Below are 15,497 nucleotides of genomic sequence, written 5' to 3'. Positions count from 1 at the left end.
ATTCTGTCTTTGTCCTTGGTTTTGGTTAGTTTGATGATGATATGTCTTGGTGATTTTCTTTGGAGTCTATCCTATTTGGGGTTTGTTGGACTTCCTGAATGGATATGTTCTCCTCTTTCATCATACCAGGGAAGTTCTCCTCCAGTAAATCTTGGGTGGTTTTCTCAGTGGTTTTATTTTTTTCTTCCTGTTCTGGAATTCCAATGACACATAGATTGTTTCTTTTGATGGTATCCCACATGAACCTTAGGCTTTTTTCATTTTGTTTTGATTTTTTTTCTGACTGATCCCTTTCTAAAGAAGTATTTAGGTATTTTTCTTCAATCTTATTAATTCTGTCCTCCATTGCATCAATTCTACCCCTTTGCCCTTCCAATGTGTTATCTATTTCTAATAATTTCATATTAATCTTCTGTATTTCTATCTGTAGATTTAGAATAATTTCTGATTTTTCATTTATTTTGTCATTTTGTTCTTGTATTTTCTTCCAGAGTTCTTGTAAGTTTTCTTCTGTGTTTTCTTTGGTCTGCCTCTCAATCCTTTGAAGATACCTAAAGATAATTCTTTTGAATTCCTTATCAGAGAGTTCCAATTCTGCTCCCTCAGGGATATGTTCTGGGTCAGTATCCTGTTCTCTTGTTTCTACCACTTTATTCTGCTTCTTTGTGTGGACTGTGATGGCCTGTTGTTTCCAAGGCATTGTGGTATTGTATTAAGATCTCTGGTAATTGTTTGTGAAGAGCAGCCAAGGGTTATTCAGGCTCTTCTTGTTTTTTTATCGTTCGCCCATTGGTGCAGAAAGAGGTGCTGGCTCTTGCTCAGTAAGTGTAGTTGCAGGAGGTGTAGGTTTACTTGTATCTTATGAGGACTGTTGCTGTCTCCCAGTCAGTTAGGCAAAAATTACAATTGAATAACCATTGAAAAAACTATAAGCACATATACAAAAAATATATCCTGAAATCACACAGGACCAGTAACCCAAAAAAAGAAAAAAAAAATTGGGGGGGAAGAAGAAAAAAACAGATAAATCTGCAGTATCTGGGGATAGGTCATGGAGAGTAAAAAGGTAGAGAAGGAGAATAATGAATAAAGAAAACAAAAAGAAACAAACCAACAATATAAAAGAGAATGTAAGCAAAAACAGAACAAAACAAAACAGAACAAACAAAACAAACTAACAAGGGACGGAGTTAACCACGAGAGAAAGAAGACAGAAAAAAAAAAAAAAAAGGAAGGTGTAGACTAGGACCTCTTCAGTCATACAGAGCACTCCTGGAGAGTTGTTGGTGTTACTGGAGAGCAAAACCTCTTCTTAAGTCCTTGGAATCTGGTAGAGCACTGTCTCTTTAGGTTGTCAGTAGCTGCGGGTTGCGTGTTGATTTTTTTTGTCTTGGTTTTATGGCTTAATATTTTGAAAAGTTGAAGCTTGTGTTTTTTTTGTTTTGTTTTGTTTTTTTATATATTGATGCAAGTGTGGTGGGTTGCTCTGCTGTTTTCTTTGTGGTGGAAGAATCCCTGTGTGTAGTGTGGATATGTGTGTCTGTTTGTCAAAAAGAGGGTTAAGAGTTTGAAGCGGGAGGTTATATGATAATTGGATGAATATGTTTTCTTCTATTGAAAGAGAGAAGATATTGGCAGAGAAGGTGGGAGCGGAAGAAGGAAAGCTTGGTGTTGCTAGGGCCAGTTTCTAGGGTTTTGAACAGGCTATTTTTGATGACGTATTTATTTGCAAGACTGCAGCTCAATTCAGGAAAGATTCTTACTGTTAGAGTGTCACAAATTTCCGCCAATTTCAGGCACACTCAAAGATCCCGCCTCCGCGGCCCTACAGCACTAAAGAAACGCGCCAAGGCCGAAGTCCCAGGAGCGCGGTTTCTTCCCTCTCCCTGTTGGTTCTGTCCGCGGTGCTGATGTAATCCCGCCAGATCGCTAATGGCCGGCTCTGGAGTTTGTGATACCGCCCAGCTGCAGCGCCAAAGATGCATGCCGTTTGAGCTGTGGGTCAGCGGGGTACCTGCTAGTGACCTGTGGTCCTGATTTCTGTGACAAAGAAAAGCACGAAGTCTCCCAGTCTGACTCCAGTCTACTCTGTGACCCGCTGGGAGGGGAGGTAGCTACCCTTCCTGTCGCAATAGTAAGTTTTCCTCCAGATCTCAGCAGAGGTGTCTGTGCCCGCAGCCAGCCCCCAGGACACCCAAATTACCTCCAAAAAATCAAGATGAGCTGCTGGAGGCAGATCTCTGCTGCTGCCCACTGGAATATTAGAGTGGTCGCTGGTAAGCTCTTATAAGGCGTCCTCCCTTTTGGCTCAGAGATCTCAGGCGGGTGCCCTAGCCCAGCGCACAGTGAGTTTCCAATGCCTCTCTTGGCCATTGTCCATCCTCCTCCAGAACTCTTTCCCAAATAATCTTTCTGTGCCTTTCCTCTAATTCTGCTCTTGCAAGTTTGATGTAATCTGAATCTGTGAGCTGTTCAGAGTAGTGAAATTCCTAATTTAAACTGTTGTAGCTAGTTATTCAAGACCTCAGATGCCAGAAAATAAAGCAGGCTGCTCACTAGCTCGACTCCATTTTGAACTCCCAGCACAGGGATCTTGAGTCCAAAGTATATACTCCACTCCTGGCTCTTCTTTGTTGAGAAGAGATCCCCCTTCTCATCTATGGAATAGCTTTTTTTAAGCCTCTTGGTTTGGTAGAACTGACCAATCTCCTCGTTAGGGTTCCATACACCACATTGTCCTACCCCCACAAGGTGTATAGGTACACCTTATTTACATTATTAGTAAACTGTCCATTATCCAGGAAGCTCTGCAAGCACCTCATATCTGCATATTCTTACCCAGTCATCTAATGGAAGGTTAAAAAACTATGGCTAGTAGGACCATGTTAAGTAATTCACTGTGCTGCAGTATAGTTGATTGTTCTAAGGAGTGCATACCTTTCTAATGATATTTTTCACCTTATAGGCCTGTATATCATTTGATTGAAAGTTGAGACACAGAGGTGAAATCAGTTCTGAGATTACAGAGTGTCTCAGAGGTTCCACCAGTTTCTATCAGACCAGTAAGCCTGGTCTTTTTTTATTAGCTTGAGTTTTGTTCCACATTTTTCTCCAATCTATCCAGGACATTGTAATGTGGTCTCTTTCAGAGCAGTCAGCTGTCATACCTGGGCACCATGTAGTTCTTCTGGTCTCATGGTCATGGAATCTGGGGTTTATGTGGACTAATTGTTTCCTGGTATCTTTGATTTTCTCACTTTTCTTTGCTCTGGATGAAGAGACCAGTAGTTGCACATTAGATGGCAGCTTACAGGCTTTTAAGACCCCGGTCACTACTCACCAAAGTAAGATATAGAACACTGTCTTTGTGGGCTATGTTATGCTAATTGACCTTGGTGGTCCCTGAGACTATAGTCCTGAGTCCCCAGGCCCAAGGACTCAAGGTGTTTAATTATGGCTAAGAAATTTACATAACTTTGCCCCCTGTATGCTCTACTATATTCATGGGTATATTTGCAGCGTATGTCAGTATCTATATAGAAATGTCCTCTATCAAGCATATATATATATATATATATATATATATATATATAGGATATATATATATACACACACACATGCATGTAGGGAGCTCTGGTGATGTAACACCCAAGGCATTTCACTGCTAACCAGACATTGGTGGTTCAAACCCACCAGCCACTCCACAGAAGGAAGACTGGACAATCTACTTCCGTAAAGATTTATCACCTCAGAAACCCAAAGGGGGTTGCTATGAGACAGAATCAACTCAATAGCAGTGAGCTTGGTTTTGGTTTTTAGTCCCATTTGTATTTTTACTGCTGTTCAGCTTGCACATCTGTCTATGAATCCACTCCAAGATTATTGTTACTACTGTTACTGCAGGATTGGGTATGTAATTGTATTTACCTTTGTTGCCTTTAATTTTTATGATCCTCCCAGTGTCTTCCTTTACCTTCATCATTTTGTGCTGATCTCCCCCTTATTGGGTATTATGTTTCCCTCCACCAAGGTAATAAATACATGGCTACCTCCTTTGCCCTCCCTACTCTGGTAACTTTCAAAGAATGTTACGTTCTGTGTTTATAAATCTTTTCTTGACTTCTTATTTTAGTGTTCTCACACAATATTTTTCCCTTTTTGATTGACTAATATCACTCAGCATAATGCCCTAATGTTATTTTTTATTTTGTGGGTTCTTCATTATTCTTAACATTGTATACTATTTCATTGTGTGTGTGTACTAGAGTTTCTTTAACAATTCATCTATTTATGGGCATTTACTCTATTTACATTCAGTAAAATTATCAATAGGTATGAATTTAATGATGAAATATCCTGTCATTTTGTTGTGCTTGCTTTGTGTGTGTGTGTTACTGATAGTTTCTTTGTTCCCAATATTTTTCTGTGTTTATTTTGTTTATGGATTTTTAAAAGCCATTTATTTCATTGCTGTTGTTATAGTGTTTACAAAATCTTGATGATTTCATTCTCTTTTATTTTGGTGAGAAGGTTTATTAATTTCCTTTGAAGTTACCCCATAATTTACTATTATCTTCCTAAATTTAAAAGTCTATTGTATCTTGATATTGTGTTGACTTCCTCTCCATTTGGAGGGTCTGTCACTATACTATTTATTCTCTCTTTTTTGGTTTGTAGTTGTCATCATATACAAATTTATATCTCTTGTTCCTTATGTTCAGTCTTGTAGGTTTATTTGACTGCTAACCAAAAGGCTGGGGGTTCAAAACCACCAGCCACTCCTCAGAAGGAAGGTTGGGAAATCTCCTTCAGTAGTGATACCACCTCAGAAACCCAAGGAGGTGGTTACCAGTCAGATCCAACTTGATGGCAGTGAGTTTGAGGAGCTCTGGTAGCATAGTGCCTAAGGCATTTGACTGCTAACCAGAAGACAGGCAGTTCAAACCCACCAGCCATTCCTCTGTAGTGTTAGCACCTGGGAAACCCAAGGAGGGGTTGCTATGAGTCAGGTCTGACTCGATGGCACATAACAACAGCAACAGCTTCTACATCTGAGTTGATTTCCAGGTGATGTTCTTGTGTGTTTTATCTTAGGTTCTTGTCTGCTATTGTTGGTTCTCTGTCCCTTTAGCATTTCTTGTAAGGTTAGTCTCCTTTTTACAAATTTCCTTAATTTCTGTTTATCTGGAACTATCCTAATTTTGTCATTGTATTTAAGGGAAAATTTTACCAGATATGTAATTCTTGGTGATTTTTTTCTCACTCAGGGTTTTATATATGGCATTCTGTTACTTTCTCACCTGCATTGTTTCTGCTGAGAAATCAGATGTTAATCATATTGGTTCTCCTTTGTAGATGACTTTTCACTTTTCCCAAGCTGCTTTCGGGATTCTTTCTTTATGTTTGGTTTTGAAAAGTTTGATCATGATATAGCTTTGTGATTTTCTTTTGGGGTCTACCCTATTTGAAATTCATTGAACGTTTTGAATTCATACCTTCTTGTCTTTCATGATATTAGGGAAGTTTTCTTCCAACAAATCTTCAACAATTTTCTTGGTGCTCTTTCTTGTCTCTTCCTGTTCTGGAAATCTGATCACATATAACTTATTCCTATTGATGATATCCAACAATTCTTAGGCTTTCTTCAATTTTTTTTAAATTGGGGGAGATGGGATTTCTTTTTTCTAATACTTCCTTTAATAGATTAGTGTTAAAAAAATTGTATTCAATTTCATTAATTCGGTCTTCCATTGATTCAATTCTACTCCTTTGATCTTCCAATTATTACCCATTATACCCATTACTTTAATTTTTGTATCAATCTTATGGAATCCTACTTGCTTTTTTGTATGATATCTTATTTTCTATTTATTTTGTCAGTTTCTTCTTGTATTTTTTTTTTAAAGTTCTTCTAGAGTTTATCTGTATTTTCCTTGATTTTATTCATGCTTTCCTTAATCTGAACAGTGGCTGGAACAGGTTAAGAAGAAGCCCAGGAAGTGAGTAGAGTGGTAGGAACAGCTAAGGGAGAAGAATTTGTCTGTTGGTTTGTCATATTGTGGTGGCTTGTGTGTTGCTGTGAGGCTGGAGTCTGTGTCAGCAGGGATCCCCATGGTGGACTGGTTTCAGTGGAGCTTCCAGACTGAGACAGACTTGGAAGAAGGAAGAGGCCATCCACTTCTTAAAGAATTGGCCAGTGAAAACCTCATAAATAGTAGTGAAACACTATCTGATATATTACTGGAAAATGTTATGGATATCCCTGAAACATTGTCTTATACAATGCCAGAATATGAGCCACTCAGGTCAGAAGACACTCAAAATATGACTGGGAAAGAACTGCCTCATCAGAGTGGAGCCTACCTTAATGATATGGATAAAGTAGAGCTTTTGGGACCTCCATTTGCTGAAGTGGCATGAATCAATATGAGAAGAAATAGCTGCAAACATCCATTGATAATTGGAACATGGAATGTATGAAGTATGAAGCTAGGAAGATTGGAATTTCTCAAAAATGAAATGGAATACATAAATATCTATATCCTGGGCATTAGTGAGCTGAAATGGACTGGTTTTGGCTATTTTGAATAAGATAACCATATGATCTACTATGCTGGAAATGACAAATTGAAGAGGAATGGTGTGGCATTCATCATCACAAAGAATGTTTCAAGATCTATCCTGAAGAACAATGCTGTCAGTCATGGAATAATATCCATATGCCCACAAGGAAACCCAGTTAATACTACTATTATTCAAATTTATGCTCCACCCACCAAAGTAAAAGATGAGGAAATTGAAGATTTTTACCAACCTCTGCAGTCTGAAATTGACCAAACATGCTATCAAGATATGTTGATTATCACTGGTAACTGGAATGCAAAAGTTGGAAACATAAAAGAATCACTGGTAGTTGAAAAATTTGGCCTTAGAGATAGAAATAATGCTAGAGATCTCATAATAAGATTCTGGAAGACCCACGACTTATTCATTGCAAATACTATTTTTCAACAACACAAATAGCAGCTATACACATGGACTTCACCAGATGGAGTAAACATGAATCAGACTGACTACATCTGTGGCAAGAGGCAATGGAGAAGCTCAAAACCTTCAGCCAAAAGAAGACCAGGAGCTGATTGTGGAACAGACCATCAACTGTTCATTTGCAAGTTCAAATTGAAGTTGAAAACCATTAAAACAAGTCCACAAGAGTGAAAATATTGTCTTGATTATACCCCTCCTGAATTTAGAGACCATTTAAAGAATAGATTTGATGCACTGAACGCCAGTGACCGAAAACCAGAGGAACTGTGGGATGCCATCAAGAAGATCACCCTTGAGGAAAGTAAAAAGTCATTAAAAAGACAGAAAAGGAAGAAAAGACAAAAAATGGATATCAGAAGATATTCTGAACTTGCCCTTGAACAGAGAGTAGCTAAAGCAAAGGGAAGAAATGACAAGATAAAAGTGCTAAACCGAAGATTTCAAAGAGCAGCTCAAGAAGACAAAGTCAATTACTATAACAAAATGTTCAAAGACATGAATTTGGAAAGCCAAAAGGGAAGAACACACTCAGCATTTCTCAAGCTGAAAGAATTGAAGAGGAAATTTAAGCCTCTAGTTGCAATACCAAATAATTCTATGGACAATATATTGAATGATGCAGGAAACATCAAACGAAAATGGAAGGAATACACAGTCACTAAACCATAAAGAATTGGTTGATGTCCATACATTTCAGGAGGTGGCATATGATCAAGAACCAATGATACTGAAGGAAGAAGTTGAAGCTGCACTGAGGTAAGTGGTAAAAAACCAGGCTCCAGGTTTTGATGGGATATCCACTGAGATGTTTCAACAAACGGATGCCGCACTGGAGGCATTTACTCGGCTATGCCAAGAGATTTGGAAGACAACTACCTGGTCAATTGACTGGGAAAGATCCATATTTGTACCCATTCCAAAGAAAGGTGATCACACAGAATGTGGAAATTATGGAACAATGTCATTAATATCACATGTAAGTAAAATCTTACTGAAGATAATTCAAAAATGTTTACAGCAGTATAATGACAGAAAACTTCCAGTAATGCAAGCTGGATTCAGATGGATCTTGGCTCAAAGCAAAGAATTCCAGAAAGATGTTTACTTGTGTTTTATTGACTATGCAGAATCATTTGATTGTATGGATCATAACAAATTATGGATAACATTGAGAAGAATGGGAATTCCAGAACACTTAATTGTACTCATTAGGAACTTGCACATAGACCAGGAGGCTGTTGTTTGAACAGAACAAGGGGACATTGCATGGTTTAATGTCAAGAAGGGAGTGCATCAGGGTTGTATCCTTTCACCATACTTATTCAATCTGTATGCTGAACAAATAATCTGAGAAGCTGGACTATATGAAGAAGAACATGGCATCAAGATGGGAGGAAGACTCATTAACAATGTACGTTATGCAGATGACAACTTTGCTCACTGAAAGCAAGAATGACTTGAAACACTTACTGATGAAGATCAAAAAGACTACAATCTGCTGTATGGATTACAGCTCAAAACAAATAAAACAAAAATCCTCACAACAGGACCAATAAGCAGCATCATGATGAATGGAGAAAGGATTGAAGTTGTCAAAGACTTCATATTGCTTCGTTCTACAATCAACACCAATGGAAGCAGCATTCAAGATATCAGACATCATACAGCATTGGGAAAATCTGCTGCAAAGGATCTCTTTCAAGTGCTGAAGAGCAAAGATGTTTCCTTGAAGACTAAGATGTTCTTGACACAAGCTGTATTTTCAATCTCCTCATATGCATGTGAGAGCTGGACAATGAAAAAGGAAGACTGAAGAAGAGTCAATGCTTTTGAGTTGTGGTGTTGGCAAAGAATGCTGAAAGTACCATGGACTGCTAAAAGAACTAACAAATCTGTCCTGGAAGAAGTGCAGCCAGAATGGTCCTTGGGAGTGAGAATGGCCAAACTTTGTCTCATGTTTACTACTTTGGTCATGTTTTAAGAAGGGACCATTCCCTGGAGAAGGATATCATGCTTGGCAAAGTGGAGGAATAATGAAAATGGGGAAGGCCCTCAATGAGATGGATTGACACAGTGGCTGCAACAATTAGCTCAAGTATAGCAAGTATCGTGGGGCTGGCACAGGAGCAGGCAGTGTTTCATTCTTCTGTACATGAAGTCGCTATGAGTCGGAGATGACTTGGTGGCACCTAACAACAGCAACAACGTTCCTTAATCTGCTTCTCAACCCATTGAAGGTACCTAAATATAATTATTTTGCATTCTTTATCAGATAGTTATAATAGTATTTCTGCCTCTGGAAGATTTTCTGGCCCTGTATTTTGGTCACTCGTTTGTTCTTGTCCTTCTGTTTTCTGTATGCGATTTGAAATTGTCTGTTGTCTCTGAGACATTGTAGTGTTACTGTATCAATTTGCTGATTGTACATTTGGTTGCTTCTCCCTATTTTTTTTTTTTTTTAATACATTTGAGCAACAGGGCAGGCTTGCTACTATGATTGCTACATTGGCAGCACTGGGGTGTTCACCACCTGTCTCCATGTGGATTTGGTAGCAGGTAGGAGTGAGAGCATGACTCTCTGATAGCTGGTTATGCAGAGCAGCTGAGGGAAGGCTGCATGGGTTTTTGCTGCCATCTGTCATCAATCCAGTGGTGCTAGAGTAGGTGGTGTCACTCATCCTCTGGGTTGGATAGCAGGTTTGGTGGGTATGGCTGCATACGATCACAGGCTCCCAACAGCAGCAAAAAAGAAAAAAAGAAAAAAAAGAAAGAAAAGAAAAAACAGATTTTTCTTAAAATGAATAAAAAAAGAAAAAATGGGTCAGGTAGAGGAAGAAAAAAATTTAAAAGGGGATTATGAGAAGAAGGAAGACCTCTCTGGTCACTGACCACCAATGTAGGCACTGGTGCAGTCCTAGCTGAACCGAGCAGGTTTTCTGGTTCTTGTTCTGATTAGAACTCTGCTTACAATCATAAAAAATGACTGCAATGTGCTGTTTGGCAATTTACTGCTCCATATACCTCCTTCTCCTCTGTTTGCATTCAGTCTCTGCCTCTCATTAGTAGTTGATATATTTCTTTATCCTTTCCTTTGAAGCTTTTTGTTCCAAGAGTGTCATTCATATCTTTTTCACTTTCCTGAGTCTCTGTTGTAGAGAGTATGGATAGTGTATCCGTCTAATCTGCCATCTAGGATTCCTTTTCCTCATTCATTATGTTTAGTGGATAAAAATTCCAGTGCAACAGATGTCCAGTAAGATGGGGGAATAGGCAGACAGGCTACACAGACCCTCTTCAACAAAGAAAAGAAAAACCATTGACACAGATACAGAAGATAATCCTGGAGCCCTGAGCTTTGAAAGGAAGGCTACAGAAGTAGATTAAACACTTACTAGTATAAGAACCTTAAAGAAAACAGTGAGTAAGGAGACTAACAGAGCTGTGGACTGTCAGCTGTCTTGCCAGCACAGACAGCCTGAATATTTCCAAGTGGTATTAGGACTTGAGAATGAACCTAAAAATTGGCATTGCTCACCAAGGGCTGCAATGACTACTGCATGGGTAGCTGACAACTGAAAAGGGAAATAGCAAAGGAGACAAACTGAGCTGTTGACATTTGCCTGTCTGTAGCACATGGACATTTTGAATGTTTACAAGCAGTGGCCATTTTAGATATGTAAAGTGACAGCATTCTATTCAGATTCCAGGGACCTAAGAATAGGTTCTGCTTCCAAAGATAACATGGACATAAGGGAGGCTTACAAATGGAAAGGAGACAGGTGGTGAGTGCATAAGTGCTGCACTAGTGAATACAGGAGCACAGTTCCCTGCTTACTCAGATACATCCAAAAAAAAAAAAAACAAAGAAAATGAAAATTTTGGGCAAATCACTCCAACATACAATCACCAATTAAATATGAACACAAAAAGTCACAATATCTTGGAGACAACAGACAATCACGGTCCACACAAAGAAGCAAGATAAATAATAAAAACAGGGGACCAGGATACAGACCCACAACACATCCCTGAGGAAGAAGCAGCATTGAAACTCCCTGATAAGGAATTCAAAAGACTTATATTTAGGTACCTTCAGTGGATTGAGAGATAGATCAAGGAAAACACTGACAAAATTGAGAAAACCTTAGAAAAATGTTGAAAAACAATACAAGAACAAAATAAATGAAAAATCAGGAATGATACAAAATCTACAGATAAAAAGCCAGAAGATTAATACTAAATTCTAAGAAATAAATAACACATTGAATAAGCACAGGAGTAGAATTGAATCAGTGGGAGACAAAATGAGTGAGATTGAAGACAAATACCTAAACACTTCTTTGGAAAGGGTTCAATCAGAGAAAAGATCAAAATTAAATTAAGTAAGCCTAAGGCTCATGTGGGATACCATCAAAAGAAATAACCTAAATGTAATCAGAATTCCAGAATGGGAAGAAACAAATAAAACCATAGAGAAAATTGTCAAAGATTTGTTGAAAGAGAATTTCCCTGATATGATGAAAGATAGGAATATATACATTCAGGAAGTCCAATGAAGACCAAACAGGATAGACCCCAAAAGTAAATCACCAAGACATATCATCATCAGACTCACAAAAAACAAAGATGAAGAAAGAATCTGGAAATCAGCATGAAAAACAAAAAGTTACCTACAAAGGACAATCAGTAAGATTAAGCTCTGATTTCTCAGCAAAAACAATGCAGGTGAGAAGATGGTGGGATGGTATGTATAGAACCCTGTAAGAAAAAAAATTTCCTACCAAGATTTATATACCTGGCAAAATTGTCCCTCAACTATGTTGGTGAAATTAAGACATTTCCAGATAAGCAGGAATTAAAGAAATTTGCTAAAACCAGACAAACCTTACAAGAGATCCTAAGGGGAGTCCTTTTGACAGAGAACCAACTACAGCAAAAACAACTGACCATTCTCACACATGATCACATAACACAGAAACCAATCCACTTATGGCAGAAGCCAAAGTAAATAAGCCTACAAGATTTTTAAACAGGGAACCAGAGACATCAACTGGAAAATGAGTACAACTACAAAGAAAAAAGAAGGGAAAACATTGTGTAGTTACAGAACTTCTAAATGGTGAGGAAGTCAAGACAATTGCAAGATATTATGGACTGTTCTAAACTTGGGGAGAAAATTATAAATCACAGGGTAACCTCAAAGAAAAATGATAAACCTTCACATCACAATAAAAAAGAAGATAGACACAAATATTTAGCAAATATTAAAACAATAGCAATGAAGGAAATGATAACACGATTCATAAACAAAACGAGCTCAGCACAGGAAATTGTATGGAAGAAATAAATCAGTAACACCAGGAAAAAATATAACAAAATTACAGCAAAAAAAATCCATACTTGTTGATAATTACACTGAATGCCAATGGATTAAAGGCACCACTCGAGATGGAGAGTTGCAGAATGGATAAGAAGCATAACCCATCAATATGCTGTGTACAGGAGACATACCTTAGAGACAAAGACACAAATAGACTAAAAATCAAAGGTTGGAAAAAGATATATCAAGCAAATGGCAAGCATAAAAGAGTAGGAGTAGCAATATTCATTTCTGATAAATTTGACTTTTAAGACAAAAATCACCATAAGAGAGAAGGAAAGACATTAGATAATGATTAAAGGATCAATTAGCCACAACGATATAGCCATAATAAATATCTATACACCCAAGAAAGACCCACAAAATATATATATATTATATTAATTAAATATAAATTTATATATAAATTTAAATTTAGCACAATTGAAATGACAAATAGATGACTCCACAGTCATAGTACAAAAAACTCACTGTTGTCAAGTCGGTCCTGACTCCTAGCGACCCCTCCTTGGGTTTCCAAGGTAGTATCTCTACAAAAGTAGATTTCCCAGTCTTAGGAGACTTTAATACACCACTTTCAATCATGGATAGATCTAGAAAGAAACTCAACAAAGAAAAAGAAGAATTAAACAGTACAGTCCACCAACTTGACCTTATACATATCTACAGAGCACTTCACCTAACAACAGCACAATATACATTCTTTTCCAGTGCACATGGAACATTCTCCAGGATAAACTATATATTAGGCCATAAAACAAGCCTTAATAAATTTAAAAACATTGATGCACTGCAAAGCATCTTCTCAGATCACAATGCTATAAAATTAGAAATCAACAATACCTTCCTTAAGAACAACTGGGTAATAGAAGAAATTTAAAAAAAAAAAAAAATGAAATTAAAAACTTCCTTGAATCAAATGATAATGAAATCACAACCTACCAAACTCTTTGGGACACAGCCAAAGCAGTGATCAGAGGCTAATTTATAGCAATTAACGCACACATCAAAAAAAGAAGAAAGAGCCAAAATCAACACCCTAACCCAACAACTCCAAAAATTAGAAAAAGAGCAGCAAAAAAAGCTTACAGTCACCCCAGTAAAAGAAGTAATAGAGAGTCAAGCAGAAATAAGTAAAATAGAAAGATGATAGAAAAAAATCAACAAGACTAGAAGTTGGTTTTTTGCAAAGATTACTAAAATTGGTAAATCACTGACAAATTCAACAAAGAAAAAGGGGGAGAGAATACAAATAACACAAATAAGAAACAAATTAGACAATGTCACCACAGAACCAACAGAAATTAAAAAGATAATATCAAGAATAGTATGAAGAATTAAACTCCAACAAATTTGAAAATCTGGAAGAAATAGACAGATTTCTAGAAACAAACTATTCCCCTAAACTAACACAGATTGAGGTGGGAAATTTGAATAGATCCATAACAAAAGAAGAAATTAAACAGGTCATAAAATAATTACTAACAGAAAAAGCCCTGGCCCAGATGGTTTCACTGGAGAATGCTACCAAACATTCAGAGAAGAACTGTTATCAATCCTACTCAAACTATTGCAAAACATAGAAAAGGATGGAATCCTCCCTAACTCATTTTATGAAGCAGCATAACCTTGATACCAAAACCAGGCAAAGACATCACTCAAAAGGAAAACTACAGACCAATATCCCTCATGAATATAGATGCAAAAATCTTCAACAAAATCCTAGCCAATGGACTCCAACAACATGTCCAAAAAATAATACATTATGACCAAGTGAGGTTCATACCAGGTGTTCTGGTTACCTAGTGCTGCTCTCACAAGAATATACCACAAAGGGGATGGCCTTAACAATCAGGAGTTTATTCTTTTACAATTTGGAGGCTTAAATCCAAGTTCAAAGTGCTAGGCACTAGGGGCTGGGTGAAAACCTCTCAACCTTGGGTTCCAGCTCTGCCTCCTGGTCCCGGCCCACTGGAGCTAAAGGCGTTTCTTCACTCAGACAGCTGCTGGCTGCTGAGGCTGACAAACCCAAGGTTGATTAGTAAAAAGTCAGAGTCCCGATGTTACCAAATCACACGGCAGGCCATTAATTTAAGTCCATTGTAAGTCCCAAGGTCAGCAGAGCATGGCAGGCTGCTGAACAATGACACAGCTACATGCAGGGTCCAAGCAGGCCATAAGCTACAGACCATTCCCAAAGCTGCTGCTTATACACAGGAAGCAGACCACATCCCAAAGGCAGCTGCTCAGCTTCTTGTGGTAGATCCCACCAAGGAGTTGATTACCAGTCTCATCATGGGGTATAGCTACCACAATCTGCCCAGCCACTCAACCAGGCCCAGCCAAGTTGACACAAAAACATAACCACCACAATTCTACCCCTTGTCAACTTGGTACCTGTACAGATCTTCAGTGGATGCTATCTGTACAGGACTCCTCCACTGGATGGCTCCAGTCCCCTACTTCCTGAGTGGTGACCTAACCCCCTTGGACTGGTGGGTCCCATTCCTCTCCTTCTTGGGCATGGAAGCCCCACTCCCTCACTCTTGGGCAGTGGCTATGGCTCCATCCCACTGGCTCACATTAACGAGCAGCCCCACACTCTAGAACCAAGTTGGTGAAGGTCTGGCTCTTTGAAACCTAGGGGGCTGTGGTGGTTCCACCCCCAAAGGCCATGGTCCTACCCTTTCAGGCTCAGGCAGCTCTGCTTCCATTTCCTTGGTCTCTCTGCTTTTGCCAATTAATAACAAAGGCAACCCACTCCGCTGGAAATCTTCCTGCCCTAAAAGCACTCAGTTTTCTTGCTCCGTGGGCCAGCCAACCTGCTACTCCATTTCATGCCAATCTTCTCTACCAATTAATGCCTGAAGGCAACCACTCCACCAGTAAGCCGCCTAACCAAAGGCATCAAACTTTCTCCTCCGTGGGCTAGTAAGGCTGTCACTGTCTCATGCCAGTTCTCTTGGCTCTGCTCCTGCTATCTCTCATGCCAGTCTCTGGGCTCTGCTCCTCCAGTCTCTCATCTCTCATGTCAGTCTCTCACTCTGTTCCTGCCATCTGTCATGCCGTA

This window comes from Orycteropus afer, unplaced genomic scaffold, assembly GCF_000298275.1.
Source record: "Orycteropus afer afer isolate SDZICR_OR568_19922 unplaced genomic scaffold, OryAfe1.0 scaffold00121, whole genome shotgun sequence".
NCBI classification, from domain to species: domain Eukaryota; kingdom Metazoa; phylum Chordata; class Mammalia; order Tubulidentata; family Orycteropodidae; genus Orycteropus; species Orycteropus afer.
The sequence above is the reverse complement of the archived record's forward strand: the minus strand, read 5'-3'. Positions refer to the sequence as shown.